This window comes from Monodon monoceros, unplaced genomic scaffold (assembly GCF_005190385.1).
Source record: "Monodon monoceros isolate NGI ecotype Baffin Bay Population unplaced genomic scaffold, NGI_Narwhal_1 Super_Scaffold_12, whole genome shotgun sequence".
In the NCBI taxonomy this organism is placed as follows: Eukaryota; Metazoa; Chordata; class Mammalia; order Artiodactyla; family Monodontidae; genus Monodon; species Monodon monoceros.
In genome coordinates, this window is record NW_021703768.1 from 26,719,694 (window position 1) to 26,739,713 (window position 20,020).

At 42.3% G+C, this 20,020-nt stretch overlaps 1 protein-coding gene across 1 annotated transcript in view; it reads left to right on the forward strand.

Annotated features, from left to right (window-relative positions):
• Positions 1-20,020, forward strand: part of PDZD2 (PDZ domain containing 2) — a 236,946-nt gene that overhangs the window by 5,860 nt on the left and 211,066 nt on the right.

The following is a 20,020-nucleotide window of genomic DNA, read 5'->3' on the forward strand; positions in this document are numbered from 1 at the left end:
CTTATAAAAAGGGCAGATCTGGGGATAGACATGCACACAGGGAGAATGCCACGTGAAGGTTGGCACCATGCTGCTTCAAGCCAAGGAATTACGAGAAGCTAAGAGAGGGACCTGGAACAGATATTTCTCCAGTACAGATATTTCTCCAGTACTCAGAGGGAGCATAGTTCTGCCAACACCTTGATCTTGGACTTTTAGCATCCAGAACTATACGACACATTTCTGTCGCTTAGGCCACTTGGTTTGTGGTACTTTATTTTGACAGCGCTAGCAAACTAGTGTACATGATATTTTGACCCTGTCACCTATGGCCAGTGAGTTATTCAGGCAATTTCCTCCCTGACAAGGTCACTCTGGAAACTTTAGAGCACTGTGGATGTTTTCGGAAAAGAACACTCTAAAGATCGCATGTGTGCTGAGCATGGGAGAGGCAGGTGCCAAGTGTAGAAGATGAGGTCATGGTTGGCTTATTTTAAAAATTCGTTTAGGGTCAATTTGGAAAGTTCATCCCTGGGGGAAGAGCAGAGAATTCACAGCCATGAGTTTGACACCCTTCTGCACCCCAGAACTGGTTCCAAAGCTTAACCTGTGACTGTCCCAAAATTGCAGATCCCTCTCTGCTTTTTCCCTGACTGACAATCACGAGGTCAGCAGTTTGCTTCCAGCATCCCCAAGTAGTGCTGGGAACCCCTCATTCTTTTGAGCGGTAACAGCATCATCGCAGAGTGAACTTCTAGGAAACTTTCTGAGACGGCGAGGGATACCAGTAACGTTTGATGTCACATGCCCCATCTGTCAGGCGTAGCTGGTAACACATGGAGGAAAGTTTTCGTCTGCGACTCTATCATACCTACTGTGGGGAAGATGAGATTTTCTGGAATGTTCTGTATATGTCTTTTTGGCGACCGGAGAACTGGGAAGGTTTTTTAGATTATTTCCTGCAAGGAATACTTTGTAACCCCATTCCCTCCCGCCCTCCCTCCGCTAGCTTTCTATAAGTAAACCAGATCCGTTCCCTGCGGACAGATTGTTCCAAATTGGTAACAAAATGTGGAATTAATTAAAACACAACCCACACACCAAAATAAAAACAAGTTGCCTTTTCTGAAAAGTAAAAGGGCCCATGTTCCACTTCAAATGTATTTTTCAGGATGTGAACCTCAAGTGGACTATTTTGTACATTAGTACATATGAGCAGGGCACAGAGCAAAGAACAGGGGCCTCGGAGAGGTGGACCTGACTCTCAGCCCCGCTTATTGGCTGTGTGGTAAGGTTACCTCAGCCATGGGAGGTTGATGCTTTCCCCAACAGGGTCATTTAGTGGGTGAGATAAGATGATTTATTTAATGTACTGAATAGGCCTCTGGCACATGGTAGATGTTCAATCAAAGGTAGCTTTTAACACCCTTCCTGGTTGGCCTCAGGCGACCTGACCCCAGGGCACAGCATGAACGGAGAAAAAGCCCTTGAGTTTGAGGGTCAGAGAAGAGCCTAAAACTCTGTCAGTTTGCTCAGCAGGAAAGGGGATAATCTTCAGCCCAGAAACCGGGGTGATATTCAAACACTGAGCGACCTTTGTGGCGTGGGTACCAGCCTGTAGGAAAGGATGCCAGTGCATCCTGGCGCCCCGCAGAGCCAGACTGCACCTTTGAGTTACTGGGGTGTGAGATATATATGTGGTCCCAGGAGAGGGGCCAGGGTGCTGGGCTGGCAGGAGGACCTGGGGAGCTCAGGGCGATTGGCCAGCTGGTACAGGGGCGTTACTACTGGGCGAACTAGCTGAATGTCAGCCCTGGCCAGAGGTAACCTTCAGCACAGCACTAACTGCGTGTAAAATTAAATTTAGAGTTGTTACAAGCTCAGACACCGGTTACCCATGGCAACCCTGAGTTCCCTCTAGGTTATAGCAGATTTTAAACAGAGTGTCAGGAGGCTGCTAGAAGGTGTTGCTTGGAGAAATGACTGCAGGTAGTGATGTAGGAGATTGCAGGAAGGAAGAATTGCCAATTATAGCTTTATAATATAGTCTCTGGGGACATTACGCATGAGGGTCCTGCTTACCTGAATACTGTGCCCAGAGGCACCAGGGCTCTATTCAGGACTGTATATATAGTAAGAGGTAGTCATCATGATGACCTAGAACATTCAGGAAAGGTTAAATTATATTCAGTTTTCGATTTAAGAAGCCAGAGAGGCGTGTAATACACTTCAGAAAGATTCCATTACAGAAGGTTAAAAGGAAAACAAATTTCAGCATTTAAAATGCAATTATCTGGAAAAGTCGTCACGTGGAACAGCCCATTCCCCAAGGATGCGGCGTCAATGGAGCATTACAGGACCTTACATTCGTGCCCACTTCATTCTTCTCAGCCTGCTTTCCTCACATGCTATTGCATTTTATGTCTTGTTTTCTGGAAGGCAGCCCAGAGTTCATCCAAGTCGTATTTTATCATCGTACCAAGGAGGAAACTGAGGCTCCAGGAGGTGGTTTCCTGGGGTCAAGAATCTTCTTAAGAGAAGAGCAAGGACCAGAATTCAGGGCCTCTGGCTCAAATTCTAGAACTTTTTCTTCAACACTACAAACAGTAACCAATGAAATTAGAAAAAAATTTTTTTTGCACTTTACTGTTGACTGTAGGAAACAAATAGAAAATCAAGTTTTCCTACATATTTCTACATACATTCTCTAAATGGATGGTAGTTACATCTAGAACCTTCCTTCTCAACAAGAGTTTAACTTGTAGCAGCTTCATAAATGTGTAATTGATGACCCTTGGACTGAACTTTCCCTCAGGTCTTCCGAGCACTTTCCGGGCAAGGCTGTAGACCATCTTCTGCCATCGCCTGCCCTCTTGTGGTTGGAGTCGAGAATGGTGCTGGGCATTTTAGTCAAGCTTATTATTCATTCACCTGTGTGGGTTTCTCAACTGTGGGGTTAGGATGACGTTTTCAGCCTTCAGAGCTCTCTCTAGAATGGGAACATCTGCGCCATCCCTCAGCAGAAAGGGACTCAGGCATCATCCCTCTCCTCTTTGGTACCTGGTGTCCTTGTGCTGCCCCCAGGAGGTGCCCCATCCCTGTTCCCCCCCATGGCATCCCCTCCTAACACTCACAGCCCCAGTCCCCTACAAGTAGGTAAGTAGCTGATCTGATAAGCCAACTCGTGCTTAGCTCTTGGCGACAGACGGTGGGGGGAAGTTGTCCTTCCCCAGCCCAGCTTAAGCCTCCTGGAATCAGAAAGCCTCAGGGAAGGGTGAGTAGTAGGGCAATGTCAAACGCTCCGCCAGCCAATGGGGTGGATTTCTTTAGAAACCTAGCATCTTTGGTGAGCCCTCAATTACAGCCTGCAGGCAACTCCAGGGCCACTTACAGAGCAGCTTTTCAAGGTCTGTTTGTTCTTGTGAGGGAAAAGATTACATTAAAGGAGCCACTTTTCATGATTGAAAAGTGGGTGAGGTTGCAGAGCTCCATCCAGAGATGCTCTTTCATTTCATCCCAGTGACCTGCTTCTCCTGGTACCCCCATCAGAGCCACTGCTGGGGGACTGCAGCCATGGGAGATGGAAAACCCAAATCTCCCACTTGAGACACTCGCTTTGAAACTTTTAGCATTATTTTTGAGAATTGTTGTAACTGTAAACCATAAAGAGGAAAAAAGGATTAGATCATCTCAGTGTGATTATAGTCCTACCAGCCCGACTTCATACCCTTCTCTCTCTGGGCACTCCTGGACCATATTCAAGCATTTTGACTTCTACCTCATTTTCACGTCCAGGTATTAAATAAGTGATGAGCATTTTGATTCTCTCATTTTGAGCACCAGATGCCCTCAAGAGTTTTTCTTTTCCAAAAGGTCATTGTCCAAACTTCAGCACCTGTTTCGATCCTCGTTCCTCTCTAGTCTTCTGGAGTGGAGGCAGGTAACCATGTGGCCTGGCTTCGCTGTTCCTAATTAACCTGTTTGCCAAGCACAGAGGTTCGGAGACTTGAACTCCTGTCTTTTGGTGTTGGACTATGGGTTGCTGCCTTCTCCTGGATGGGAATAAAATCTGATATTTTCAGGACCGTGTGTGTGTGTGTGTGTGTGTGTGTGTGTGTGTGTGTGTGTGTGTGTGTGTGTGTATCTTCTGTGCAAGATATAATAAAACATGGGTTTTCAACAGTTACATAGATTTCTTCATGGGCTTCTTTTTTGATATACGATCTTCCTCCAAAGATTTTGAGGGTATGAGTTTAAGTTATATTATTTTAAATAAATGGTCGTGGAGAAGTGGCTTCTAGTGGCATTTTGGATGACTGGGCTTTCCAATGTTGAAATGGACAGAGCAACCCCCAGGTTGAGTATCCGGGTCCTTTGTATCCCTGAGCCACAGAAACCTGGATACAGGGGCATCAGCGATTCATCCCCATGTTATCTCATTCAGGGTTCTTTCTTCACCAGAGAAAGGATGGTTCTATCATTTACAATGTCTCTCGGGCTCAAATTTAGCCATTGGGGAGGTGGGGGAGGGAAAGGGAGGACCGAGCTATTTCCAAGGCTGAAGTGCCTATTTGTCCTGCCCTTAAGCTGGACTTTAAGGTTAGACCATTTAAATGGAGCTAGGATTTATTAAGAAACTTTTGACCTTTGGGCTCACAGATATATTTTCACAAATGTCCCAGAAGGAGGTCTGAACTGTTATCAGGGCAAGAGGAAGTAGGTGTCCTTCTTAAAAATTCAAGCTCCATTAAATACAGGTCTCTGTCAAATTGCATGGCAAGTCTAGAGGGTTTTCCCTGACTCAAGGGTTTTATTTAGTCCAGATGTCCATTCTCATGAGGTTCCTCTCTGACCCAGCAGAATAGGCAGAGAGGACTTAAATGGCAGTCACCAGAAATGCTTCTTGCTTGAGAAAGTTCGTCATCTAAGTGGGATGAGAAGAAGATCCATGGGGTGAGGGAAAAAATTAACATCTCAAGATATATTTTTATCTTAAAAAAATAAGAAATTGAGCTTGGCTAATATTTTAGATATGGATTGACACTGGCATCCTTATTCAGTCTGTATGTCAGAGGATCCCATGTCCTGTGTGGTATGTGACGTGTCCTGAGGGAAGAAGAGGTGATCCACAAAGGTCCTCTCACCGATTAATTCACTTTTTTTTTTTTGCGGTACGCGGGCCTCTCACTGTCGTGGCCTCTCCCATTGCGGAGCACAGGCTCCGGACGCGCAGGTTCAGCGGCCATGGCTCACGGGCCCAGCCGCTCCGCGGCATGTGGGATCTTCCCGGACCGGGACATGAACCCGTGTCCCCTGCATCGGCAGGCGGACTCTCAACCACTGCGCCACCAGGGAAGCCCGATTAATTCACTTTTGACTCATTTCAAGGAAATATAGTTTATGTAGGCTCACTCAGTGAAGTAGGCTTATGAATTAATGTATGTATTTTGTAGGATTTAAATTAACTTTACCAAATGAACAGATAAACTAAAATTCTTGAGGGGAAAAAAAAGAGGATTAAAAATAATTAATGCAGGTGTAAGCAAACCATAAGAAAATGGCTGGGTTGACCCTCTTTTTACCACTGGTATGTGCTCAACCACATTATAAGGTAAAATGATGACAATCTATTCAGAGTGACAAGAAGTCAGACAAAAAATTAAAATTCAAAGCTATCAAGAGACTATGTGAAATACAAACTTTCAGCCTCTATTATTAAAGAAAAACCTCACCGTAAGCATAGATTGTACTTGAGATAATCCCTAATGATGGTAGGAAGTCATGATAATTAACAAGATATTTAAAATCTAAATATCCACCATGAATACAAATAGTGTTAAATGTTTTAGCAATGTTTAAAATTATGCAATACTAAATCTAGTCCAGAATTTTAGTAAACTGAATATTTTACGAGCCTATTTGGAATTTCTTTTTACTTAATGGCTTAAGGCAAAATGTCACGTGCCATTAGGAAAACCCTCATTCTCACTGATGTGGTAAAAATAGCTAAAATAATACGTAGAAGACAATATAGCTGCAAAATAAAATGCCTGATTTTGTCAGCAAATTCTACTAAAAGGTACACAGAAACATCGCTGAAGTTTTAAAGAAACAGTATGCCATGTGGCAGTTTGCTGTATGGTTTGAGAAAAGTACGGCCGTTTCTCACATGTTCCAAATAAGGGTATTTGCTTCGTTCTGCTTCACTAGTGCAATAGGACACCTACTTATGCATGAGTCACTAAAGAAAAGAGGTACCAGAAAGGATATATTTTCAAAAGGCAGTGACTTCGTTAGTTAAAATAATGCTTTATGGGGAAATTATATAAGGTAACAGCTGCTTTGATTAGAATTTAAAATTCGGGGTAAGGTTATAAAAATAGGTCAGAACATGAAACTGATTCACTGCATTGGTCCTAGGAAAGTTGATACAGCCAAGAAGCTAAAGACAGAAGTGCCCAAAATGCTAAAGAATGTCATCAGTATGGTTAATTTTGTAAAAATAAGACTTTTAAAATTAGTAGAATTTTTACCCTTCTCTGTAATAAGATGGGGAATGACCATGGAAATGTTGTTTTACGCTGTAGAGGTCTGATGTTTATCTTGAGGCAATGCATTTAGAGTAATCCAACTTAAAGTTGGCTGTGCAGTTTTTTTCTTCTGCAAAAAAGACAGTTGTTTCAAATTTACCCACTTTATCTATGAACAAGTGGTTCTCAATGGCCTGCTTTCTGGAGGCTATTTTTAAAAAAAATTTTATTGGAGTATAGTTGCTTTACAATGTTGTGTTAGTTTCTGCTGTACAGCAACGTGAATCAATTATACATATACATATATCCCCTATTTTTTAGATTTCCTTCCCATGTAGGTCACCACAGAGCATTGAGTAAAGCTCCCTGTGCTATACAGTAGGCTCTCATTAGTGATCTATTTTATACATAGTAGCGTATATATATCAGTCCTAATCTCCCAATTCATCCCACCCCCTGCTTCCCCTCCTTGGTATCCATGAGTTTGTTCTATACATCTGTGTCTCTATTTCTGCTTTGCAAGTAAGTTCATTTGTACCATTTTTCTAGATTCCACATATAAGCGATATTATACGATATTTGTTGTTCTCCTTCTGACTTACTTCACTCTGTATGACAGTCTGTAGGTCTGTTCACATCATCCATATCAAATGGCCCTATTTCCTCCCTTTTTATGGCTGAGTAATAGTCTATTGTTTATATGTACCACATCTTCTTTATGCGTTCCTCTGTTGATGGACACTTAGGTTGTTTCCATGTCCTGGCTATTGTAAATAGTGCTGCAATGAACATTGGGGTGCATGTATCTTTTTGAATTATGGTTTTCTCTGAGTATATGCCTAGGAGTTGGAATGCTGGGTCATACGGTAGTTCTATTTTTAGTTTTTTGAGGAACCTCCTACTGTTCTCCATAGTGGCTGTATCAATTTTCATTCCCACCAACAGTGTAGGAGGGTTCCCTTTTCTCCACATTTACTGTTTGTAGATTGTTTTTGGTGGTAGCCATTCTGACTGGTGTGAGGTGATACCTCACTGCAGTTTTGATTTGCATTTCTCTAATAATTAGTGACGTTGAGCACTAATTATTAGTGCCTCATGTGCCTCTTGGCCATCTGAATGTCTTTCTGGAGAAATGTCTATTTAGATCTTCCTCCCATTTTTTGACTGGGTTATTTGTTTTTTTGACATTGAACTGCCTGAGCTGTTTGTATATTTTGGCAATCAATTCCTTGTCAGTTGCTTTGTTTGCAAATATTTTCTCCCATTCTGAGGGTTGTCTTTTCATTTTGTTTATGGTTTCCTTTGCTGTGCAAAAGCTTGTAAGTTTCATTAGATCTCATTTGTTTATTTTTGTTTTAACTTTCATTACTCTAAGAGGTGGATCAAAAAAGATCTTTCTGCAATTTATGTCAGAGAGCGTTCTGCCTATGCTTTCCTCTAAGAGTTTTATACTGTCTGGCCTTACATTTAGGTCTTTGATCCATTTTGAGTTTATTTTTGTGTATGGTGTTAGGGAGTGTTCTAATTTCATTCTTTTACATGTAGCTGTCCAGTTTTCCCAGCATTGCTTATTGAAGAGACTGTCTTTTCTCCATTGTATATTCTTCCCTCCTTCGTCATAGATTAGCTGACCATAGGTTGTGGGTTTATCTCTGGGCTTTCTATCCTGTTCCATTGATATATATTTCTCTTTTTGTTCCAATCCAGCTACAGTCTTGATTACTGTAGCTTTGTAGTATAGTCTGAAGTCAGGGAGCCTGATTTCTCCAGCTCCATTTTTCTTTCTCAAGACTGCTTTGGCTATTCGGGGTCTTTTGTATTTCCATACAAATCGTAAAATTTTTTGTTCTAATTCTGTGAAAAATGCCATTGGTAATTTGATAGGGATTGCATTGAATCTGTAGATTGCTTTGGGTAGGATAGTCATTTTCACAATATTGATTCTTCCGATCCAAGTACATGGTATATCTCTCCATCTGTTTGTGTCGTCTTTCATTTCTTTCATCAGTATCTTATAGTTTTCTGAGTACAGGTCTTTCACCTCCTTAGGTAGGTTTATTCCTAGGTATTTTATTCTTTTTGTTGCAATGGTAAATGGGATTGTTTCCTTAATTTCTCTTTCTAATCTTTCCTTGTTAGTGTATAGGAATGCAAGAGATTTCTGTGTATTAATTTGGTATCCTGCAACTTTACCAAATTCATTGATTAGCTCTAGTAGTTTTCTGGTAGCATCTTCTGGATTTTCTATGTATAGTATCATGTCATTTGCAAACAGTGACAGTTTTACTTCTTCTTTTCCAATTTGTATTCCTTTTATTTCTTTTTCTTCCCTGATTGCAGTGGCTAGGACTTCCAAAACTATGTAGAATAATAGTGGTGAGAGTGGACATCCTTGTCTTTCTCCTGATCTTAGAGGAAATGCTTTCGGTTTTTCACCATTGAGAAAATGTTTGCTGTGAGTTTGTCACATATGCGCTTTATTAAGTCAAAGTAGGTTCCCTCTATGCCCACTTTCTGGAGAGTTTTTGTCATAAATGGGTGTTGAATTTGTCAAAAGCTTTTTCTGCATCTATTGAGATGGTCATATGGCTTTTATTCTTCAATTTGTTAATATGGTGTATCACATTGATTTGCTTGTATTAAAGAATCCTTGCATCACTGGGATAAATCCCACTTGATCATGGCATATGATCCTTTTAATGTGTTGTTGGAGTCTGTTTGCTAGTATTTTGTTGAGGATTTTTGCATCTGTGCTCATCAGTGATATTGGCTTGTAGTTTTCTTTCTTGTGGCATCTTTATCTGGTTTTGGTATCAGGGTGATGGTGGCCTCACAGAATGAGCTTGGGAGTGTTCCTTCTGTGAATTTTTAGAAGGGGTTGAGAAGAATAGGTGTTAGCTCTTCTCTAAATGTTTGACAGAATTTGCCTGCGAAGCCATATGGTCCTGGACTTTTGTTTGTTGCAAGATTTGAAATTACAGTTTCAATTTCATTACTTGTGATTGGTCTGTTCATATTTTCTGTTTCTTCCTGGTTCAATCTTGGAAGCTTATACCTTTCTGAGAATTTGTCCATTTCTTCCAGGTTGTCCATTTTATTGGCATATAGTTGTTTGTAGTATTCTCTTATGATGCTTTGTATTTCTGTGGTGTCTGTTGTAACTTCTCCTTTTTCATTTCTAATTTTATTGATTTGAGTCCTCTCCCTTTTTTTCTTGATGAGGCTAGCTAAAGGTTTATTGATTTTGTTTATCTACTCAGAAAACAAGCTTTTAGTTTCATTGATCTTTGCTATTGTTTTCTTCATTTCTATTTCATTTATTTCTGCTCTGATCTTTATGATTTCTTTCCTTCTACTAGCTTTGGGTTTTGTTTGTTCTTCTTTCTTTAGTTGCTTTAGGTGTAAGGTTAGGTTATTTATTTGAGATTTTTCTTGTTTCTTGAGGTGAGATTGTACTGCTGTAAACTTGCATATTAGAACTGTTTTTGCTGCGTCCTATAGGTTTTGAGTCATTATGTTTTCATTGTCATTTGTTTTTTGGTATTTTTTAATTTCCTCTTTGATTTCTTCAGTGATCCATTGGTTATTTTGTAGCATATTGTTTAGCCTCCATGTGTTTGTATGTTTTACAGTTTTTTCCTGTAATTGATTTCTTTATTTTTTGAATTAATTAATTAATTAAATTTAATTTTTTTGACTGTGTTGGGTCTTTGTCGCTGCACGTGGAATTTCTCTAGTTGCAGCGAGTGGGGGCTGCTCTTCGTCATGGTGCACAGCCTTCTCATTGCGGTGGCTTCTCGTTGCAGAGCATGGGCTCTAGGTGCGTGGGCTTCAGTAGTTGTGGCATGTGGGCTCAGTAGTTATGGCTCGCGGAGTCTAGAGCGCAGGCTCAGTAGTTGTGGCACACAGGCTTAGTTGCTCCGCGGCATGTGGAATCTTCCCAGACCAGGGCTCAAACCCGTGTCCCCTGCATTAGCAGGTGGATTCTTAACCACTGCACCACCAGGGATGTCCCTGTAATTGATTTCTAATCTCATAGCACTGTGTCGAAAAAGAAGCTTGATACAATTTCAGTTTTCTTAAATTTACCAAGGCTTGATCTGTGACCCAAGCTGTGGTCTATCCTGGAGAATGTTCCATGTGCACTTGAGAAGAAAGTATATTCTGCTGCTTTTGGATAGAATGTCTTATAAATATCAATTAATTCTATCTGGTCTAATGTGTCATTTAAGGCTTGTGTTTCCTTATTAATTTCCTGTCTGGATGATCTGTCCGTTGGTGTAAGTGGAGTGTTAAAGTCCCCCACTATTATTGTGTTACTGTCTATTTCCCCCATTTTTTTTTTTTTTTCTGTGGTATGCGGGCCTCTCACTGTTGTGGCCTCTCCCGTTGCGGAGCACAGGCTCCGGACGCGCAGGCCCAGCAGCCATGGCTCACAGGCCCAGCCGCTCCGCGGCATGTGGGATCTTCCCAGACCGGGGCACGAACCCATGTCCCCTGCATCGGCAGGCGGACCCTCAACCACTGCGCCACCAGGGAAGCCCTATTTCCCCTTTTATGGTTGTTAGCATTTGCCTTATGTATTGAGGTGCTCCTCTGTTGGGTGCATGAACATTTACAATTGTTATATCTTCTTCTTGGATTGATCCCCTGATCACTGTGTAGTTTCCTTCCTTGTCTCTCGTAACAGTCTTTATTTTAAAGTCCATTTTGTCTGATATGAGTATTGGTACTCCAGCTTTCTTTTGATTTCCATTTGCATGGAATACCTTTTTCCATCCCCTCACTTTCAGTCTGTGTGTGTCCCTAGGTCTGAAATGGGCCTCTTGTAGACAGCATATATATGGGTCTTGTTTTTGTGTCCATTCAACCAGTCTATGTCTTTTGGTTGGAGCATTTAATCCATTTACATTTAAGGTAATTATCAATATGTATGTTCCTATTGCCATTTTCTGAATTGTTTTGGGTTTGTTTCTGTAGGTCTGTTTTCTTCCCTTCCTCTTTTATTTCTCTTGTACTTCTTGCCTAGAGAAGTTCCTTTAGCAATTATCGTAAAGCTGGTTTGGTGGTGGTGAATTCTCTTAGCTTTTGCTTGTCTGTAAAGCTTTTGATTTCTCTGTCGAATCTGAATGAGAGCCTTGCTGGGTAGATTATTCTTGGTTATAGGTTTTTCCCTTTCATCACTTTAAATATATCTTGCAACTCCCTTCAGGGCCTGCAGAGTTTCTGCTGAAAAATCAGCTGATAACCTTATGGGGATTCCCTTGTGTGTTATTTGTTGCTTTTCCCTTGTTGCTTTTAATATTTTTTCTTTGTAGTTAATTTCTGTTTGTTTGATTAATATGTGTCTCAGTGTGTTCCTCCTTGGGTTTATCCTGTATGGGACTCTCTGTGCTTCTTGGACATAGGTGACTATTTCCTTTCCCATATTCGGGAAGTTTTCGACTATGAGCTCTTCAAATATTTTTTTTCAAATCAGGCCCTTTCTCTTTTTCTTCTTTTTCTTGGACCCTTATAATTTGAATGTTGGTGCATTTAATGTTGTCCCAGAGGTCTCTGTGACTGTCCTCATTTCTTTTCATTCTTTTTTCTTTATTCTGTTCTGTGGCAGAGAAGGTCACTTACCCGTTCTTATGCCTCCGTTATTCTGCTATTGATTCCTTCTAGTGTATTTTTCATTTCATTATTTATCTCTGTTTGTTTGTTCTTTAGTTCTTCTAGGTCTTTGTTAAACTTTTCTTTATCTTCTCGATCCGTGCCTCCATTCTTTTTCCAAGATCTTGGATCATCTTTACTGTCATTACTCTGAATTCTTTTTCAGAGAGATTGCTTAACTCCTCTTCAGTTAGTTGTTCTTGTAGGTTTTTATCTTACTCCTTCATCTGCAGCATATTTCTCTGCCATCTCATTTTGTCACACTTACTGTGTTTGTGGTCTCCTTTCTGCAGGCTGCAGGATTGCAGTTCCTCTTGCTTCTGGAATCTGCTCCCTGGTGGGTGAGGTTGGTCCGGAGGCTTGTGACATTACCCCATTGATAGGGGGTTTGATTGGTGTTGTGGTGATCAGAGCCTGTGCTAGATATTGAGCGGGGCCTCCCCTTTGCTCTGTGGTTGTCACTGCCCTGTCAGGGGTGTGGTCTGCTCCCTAGTTGTTGGAGTAGAGGCCCCCAGACCTGTTTCTTAGCTGTGATTCTGATCTGTGGTGCAACGTAGGTGGGATTGGAGCACTGCCACTGGGAGGGAAGCCACTGAGTTTTCCTCCTTTGGAGCTGTTCATATGTGAATGTGCTCTGTTCCCTTCACAAGCTGTGTGAGCTCACAAAGTGGACTGTTGTTGGCACTGTTCTCAGTCCTGCCTTAACTGTGAGTATGCCGGAAAATTGCCCTGGTGACTCTCAGGCGTTGTTTTCACCCAGCCACTGGTGCAGGTCCACTGAGGTTAGGTCCCAGTACTGTGGTAGTCATGCACCTGGACCCACTGTGGGAGCTATGGAGGCAGCTTGCACTTTGGTCTGCCCCTACCTCCACGTGTACATGCCCGCAGAGCTTACAGCTGTAAAGCCAGACCTGTTCCAGTTGCAAGAGTACTTGTTGTCCTTTCAGATGTTTCACAGGCACTGAATTGAGGAAGCCATCAGTGGAGGTGTAACTCCACAGTTCACACAGCCGTGAGGAGAGATTTCAGCTCTTCTTCATTAGTCACATAGCCCCTGGGGCTCAGCTGTGGTTTCAGTCCCTCCTTTGGGCAAATTTCTTAGTGGGGGAGCTATCTGTGCCCTCCTGGGACAGCGGGACAGGTCCCTGCACCCACTGGCAGATTTCCTAGTAGTGAGTGGTTTCTGCATGCTCCTGGGATGGCAGGCAGCTCCTGGCACTTGCTGACAGATTTCCTAGTGGGGGGAGTTATCCGCCTCTTCCCAGAACAGCAGGGCAGGTCCCAGCACCCACTGGTGGATTTCCCAGTAGCGAGAGCTGTCCATGCCCTCCCGGGACAGCAAGGTGGGTTCTGACATGCACTGATGGATTTTCCAGTCACGGAAGCTGGCCACACCCTCCTGGGACAGCATGGGCAGGTCCTGGGGCCCACAGCCTGGAGGCTATTTTTGCAAACGCAAACACACATAACCTGTCTTTTCAAGGTAAAGATGATACTGCAACAACGATAAGAAAGTAGTAACTACTATTTGAAAGAAATTCATGCTATGGAAAGAGCATTTTCAAAACGGATTTTTGGAAGTGTTTCCATGCTTATTACTTTTCTCCCCCAAAATGCTATGTTTGCCACCAAAATGTTTCATATGCACATATTTGAAATCTTGAGAACAAAATTTTCTATTTTTTAAATCTTCCAAAGAATTTTACAAAACTTGTATGTTAAAAACTATTTTAAAAGACAGTACCTCTCAATAACTTGGCAAGAAAAACTCAACCAAGTTGAAAATTAACACAAAGTTTTAACCAAAACCTTTGCACAAGTGGTAGATAAGGCTGCAAAATGAATATTACTTTTTATTAGGTGCTGCCACTAATGTATTATTTCCATTTGGAGCTCCCGATCCTTGTGAGATAGCTTCAGCTGTGGCAGCCTTTAAAACCAGCATCCATTGATTCTGAACTTCAGACCGTACTTGTGAATTATCACATTCCAAAATGTTAAGCCAAGTTTTTGAAGACCTTGGAGTATATTTAACTGTATAGCTTTCACTAAAAATAATATTCACTTTATGTAATTTATTTTAGTAAAGGTGAAAAAAGATTTTAAAATATTAAGCACTTCGTATTAAGTGTATATTTTAAAAATGTAGCTTTTTCATATATGTTTTATAATGTATCTAATGTATTAGTACAATAGTACATGTACACGTTAAATAAACATATATATATGGGGTGCATGCTCACATTTTTTTTTCTGAGAGTCATGAGGAATCAGCATTTCCAGAGTAGTCATCTCACAGGTACAAAGGTTAGCCCTATCCCCTAAGGAAATGTCTCATTTGAGATCTGTGGGATCTAGATGTTTCTCATCAGCCCCATGCCCACCACTCCTCCTTGACTGGCTCTCTAGACGGCTGGTTTCTTCAGGCTGTGCAGGCATGCACCCTCTTCCTAAACCCTCCCAGTTCCCCCGTACTTGCTTTCCAGGTGGCCCCTGAGTTCCCACCATGGGGTGTCCCGGTCAGCCGTCCCACCAAAAGCACAGACACCCTGGCTGTACTCCTCTTGCTAACTGCTTGCTCCCTGGACCATTTTGTGAGCTCTCTTTGTCTGATTATTCTTCCCTTTATTCATTCCAGAGCAGCATATTTATAAAGCTATTAGTTAATTCCTCAGGCACCCAGTCCCTCGCCCCACACTAATCTTTATTTCAGTGGCAACATTAAAACAATGTTGAAGTGGCATTTTAAAGGAAAGAATGACTTACAATTCTACTACCCTAATTCTCAATTAATTTAATTTTTCTATGTTAATACCTAAGCTGTGACCATGCACATATAGCCCCACCACGCTAACCCAGTAGATTCATCTATTTCCATCTCATCTATGTTCATCTGCAATATATAATTTTCAGACTACCTTTCTTAACTATTATTTTACCATTGGAAAGTAATGCTTGTACGTGGCAAAACATTCAAGTAGAGCAGAATGTTCACAGTAGACAGTGAGTGAGAATTCTGCTTAATTCAGACCCCACTCTCTAGTCTCTAGCTGCACCACTCCATTACCCGTTTGGGGGTATCTTTCCAAGAATTCTCTAGCATATCCAAATTCTCTGTGTTACTTCTCTTTTACACAAACAGAGGCACACTATCCACACTATTCTGCCTCTTAATTTTTTTTTTTTAATTTAAAGACCTATCTTAGGACTTCACTGGTAGTGCAGTGGTTAAGAATCCACCTGCCGGGCTTCCCTGGTGGCGCAGTGGTTGGGAGTCCGCCTGCCGATGCGGGGCATGGGGGTTCGTGCCCCGGTCAGGGAAGATCCCACATGCCGCAGAGCGGCTGGGCCCGTGAGCCATGGCCGCTGAGCCTGCGCGTCCGGAGCCTGTGCTCCGCAACGGGAGAGGCCACAGCAGTAAGAGGCCCGCGTACTGCAAAAAAAAAAAATAAATAAATAAAAAAGAATCTGCCTGCCAATGCAGGGGACACGGATTTGAGCCCTGGAAGATCCCACATGCTGCAACTAAGCAACTAAGCCTGTGTGCCACAACTACTGAGCCTGTGCTCTAGAGCCCGTGAGCCACAAGAGAAGCCCCCACAATGAGAAGCCTGTGTACCGCAACGAAGAGTAGCCCCCGCTCACGGCTACTAGAGAAAGCCCTGTGCAGAAACGAAGACCCAACACAGCCAAAAATAAATAAAATAAATAAATTTATTTTAAAAATTAATAAATAAAATAAAAACCTATCTTAAGGACTTCCCTGGTGCCACAGTGGTTAAGAATCTGCCTGCCAATGCAGGGGACACAGGTTCGAGCCCTGGTCCAGGAAGATTCCCACATGCCGCGGAGCAACTAAGCCTATGCGCCATAACTACAGAGCTTGCACTCTAGAGCCTGCGAGCCATAACTACCAAAGCCCACGCACCTAGAGCCCGTGCTCCGCAACAAGAGAAGCCTGCGCACCACAAGGAAGAGTAGCCCCTACTCGCTGCAACTAGAGAAAGCCCACGCGCAGCAACGAAGACTCAACACAGCCAAAACTAAATTAAAGAACAACAACAAAAAACCCCCAAACCCTATCTTAGAGATTGGTTCAATCAGAACGTATCATTTTCTCTCTCATTCTTTTCAACAGCTATATAATATTCCACCAAAGGGTTCTAATGTGATTTATTTAATTGATCACCAATTAATGGGCATTTTCATTGTGCAGTCTTTGCTGTGTCAACAGTTCTGCAATAAATCGTATGTTCACGTCTCTGTGTACTGTACAAGTACATTTATGTGAAGGATAAATTCCTAGAAGTGGAATCCTCAAACAAATCCCATTAAAAGTTTTTTACTCATTGCAAATTGTTTTGCCCAAGAGGTTACACTAATTTGTATCCCCACTGACAGTATGTAAAAGTTCTGTTTTTCTGTTTCACCAATACCATAGGAATATTTTTAAAATATTAAATTATATTACATACAGAATTCTGTATTATCGTTTTTCACATAACATATTCAGACACGTTGTACCTTAATAGTCTTGATAAGTATAATCATTAATGATAATTTAGGTAAGCATGTTCTTTGTCATTCCTAGTTTTTCAATACTATGTGTAACACTACGTTTGAAATGCTTTTTTTTTTTTTTGCATTGTGCGGGCCTCTCACTGTTGTGGCCTCTCCCGTTGCGGAGCACAGGCTCCGGACGCGCAGGCTCAGCGGCCATGGCTCACGGGCCCAGCCGCTCCGCGGCATGTGGGATCTTCCCGGACCGGGGCACGAACCCGCGTCCCCTGCATTGGCAGGCGGACCATCAACCACTGCGCCACCAGGGAAGCCCTGAAATGCTTTTGACCAGGACTTTCCTTTTGAATCCTGCTCTTGGGACAGATTTCCTGGAATGAAGGTACTATGTCAAAGGATATTTTGCCAAATTGCTTTTCACAAATGGCTTTACCTAATTATACTCTCACCAAAAATGTATGAGTGCAGTGTACCAGGATCATTTCAGGATTTGGTATTATGATTTAAAATTACGTTTAGTAGAAGTTAATTCAAATATGTATCACTTTTATGGTTTTAATTTGCATTTATTTTATCAGAGAATTTGGCCATTTTCCCCTAGTTTTTTTTTTTTTCCTCTATTTTATTTTCCCCGTTTTCTAAATCATCTATTCATGTCTTTTGTCTACTATCTGTTGGAGTCCTAATCTTCAGCATTGGAATATGCATTTAGATATAATAGACCTTAATCTTTTTAATCCCTTTGCAGTTAAAATTCCCCTTAATCTTTTAATAAATTGTTATTACTGTGTAGAAATTTTAACTGTTTCTATAGATGAGTTTGAGTTTTTTTCTTTTGTAATTGTCTTTTCACTGCTTTAATCTTAGGATGTTGCTCTCTTCCTGAAGACCTGAAACTCTCTTCTACCAATTTTCATGATTGCATTTTAAATTTATCTTTATAATTTAAAATTTAATTTAGCTAGCATTTATTTTGATGTGTAGTAGAAATTTTATATCTCTTTTTTCCTAAATTGCTATGTAATTATCCAAACATCATTTATTAATAATTAATTTTCTTCACTTAATTTGTAAGGCTTGATTTATTGTGATACACACGCATACACACGTACATACATTTCTATTTCTGGGTGTTCTATTTTTGTTCTCAACTATATGTCTATTTTTATGCTCATCACATAGTTTTTTTTTTTATCACATAGTATTTTGATCATGTTGTAACATCTAGTAGTACTAGCTTCTTCCTCCATCTTAGTGCTGAAATTTTTTCTAAATATTGTTTGAAATTCTTACCCATGAATTTTCCCAAATTATCTTGAGTAGTGGTGTTGAGTTTCTAAGGCCATCTCTGTAAGGAACGGCACCAAACACGGAGGAGAGCTTAAACAAGCTTTATTTGGGAACGCTCCCGGGCGAGGTTCACTGGTCCGAGAGAAAGGGGCCAGAGAAGTCGCGCCCGGGTGTAGGCGCGAACAAAATTTATAGGGGTGGACGCAGCGGAGGCGCTTGCTGTGTGAAGCAGCCCCCTTTTTCGGTAATCTCTCGGGTGTTGTGGCAATGTCAGGTGTCTGTTGCATCAGCCTCAGAGCCATTGGTTCCGCCCCTCGGGGAGCGGGAAGACCGGGGAGCGGGAAGACCGGCCGGTTGCATCAGCCTCCTTGGCGAGGGTTCCGTCTGGCTCCCTGGGCCCTTCCCCGGACCTGCTGGCCTTACAATCTCAGGGAAATGCCGTCTTTTCCAGCATGGTCCATCCTTCAAGGCCTAGTCCAATCCTCACCCCCCAACCCTGAAACCTTTCCTTCTCCCCATACTGGGAACAGCTCTCACCTGCACATACAAAATCTATTTTCATGGGTATAATAGGCAGGATTCTAAGATGGCACCGAGAATTCCACACACTCCCACCTTGTACACACCCTCATATCCCCCAGGACTGTGAATTGGATGGATTTTACTCCCATGATAAAGTGTGTCATGACACAGTTAATTTTAGGAAGGGGGGATTATCTGGGTGGGACTGACCTAATCATACCAGCACTTGAAAAGCAGAGTGTTCTCTGGCTGGTAGCAGAAAGGGCAGCCAGGGAGACATGCTTCAACTGACCTGCAGGAAAGCAAATACCCATAGTGTGAACTGGCCATGGAAAAGTACAACCTCTAGTACCTGAGAGCAGTGGCGATTGACAGCTAGCAGGAAAATGGGGACCTCTGTCCTAAAGCTGCAAAGAACTAAACTCTGCCAACAACCAATGAACTTAGAAGAGGTCTCTGGGCCCCAGATGAGATTGGTGGCAGCCCCAGACAAAACCTTGATGTCAGTCTCGTGAAGCACAGAGCAGAGAGTGCCATCGTGCAGTGCTGTACCTCTAACCTATAGGACTGCAAGCTAATCAATGAGGGTTGCTCCAAAGCCTCTACATTTGTGGGAATTTGTTACACAGCAATGAAAACTAATACTGTGGCAACACACAATTTAGTACTTAATCACTCCCATGTCATTTACTAATCAGTTAACACGTGTAAACCTTGTCTCCCCCAATCAGATAATAAACTCGACCTCTCTAAGCCTCGGTTCCCTCATCTTTAAAGTGGGAATGAAATGCATCAGATAAATTACTGAAAGATACACAACCATTGCTACCAGCACTTACTTCTAAAGGTGGGAGATGATAACAGGATCAAGTTTCACAGGAAGGTTGTGAGATTAAATGAGGTGATGCCTATAAAGCTCCTAGTAGGGTGCATGGTGCATGGTGAACTCGATAAATATTAGCTCACTGTTACGAGAAAAGCAGACTCTTGACATGGCTCCCACAGGTCTGTATATTCTGTATGTGCTAAATCTGTTTTATACATGACCCAGGCCCTATCTCCCTCCCCTACACACACACACACACACGCACACCACACACACACCACACACCGCACCACACACCGCACACACACACCACACACACACCACACGGACACCCCACACACACCACACGCACACCACACGCACCACACACTGCACAACACACGCTGTACACACACACCACACACAATCACACCACACACACCACACGCACACCCCACATGCACCCCACATGCACACACCACACGCACCACACACTGCACAACACACCACACGCGCACCACACACTGCACACCCACACACACACGCACACCACACATGCACCACACACTGCACACCCACACCCACACGCACACCACACGCACACCACACACCACACATGCACCACACACTGCACAACACACACTGTACACACACACCACACGCACCACACGCATACACACACACACCGTACACACACATCACACACACAACACACACGCAC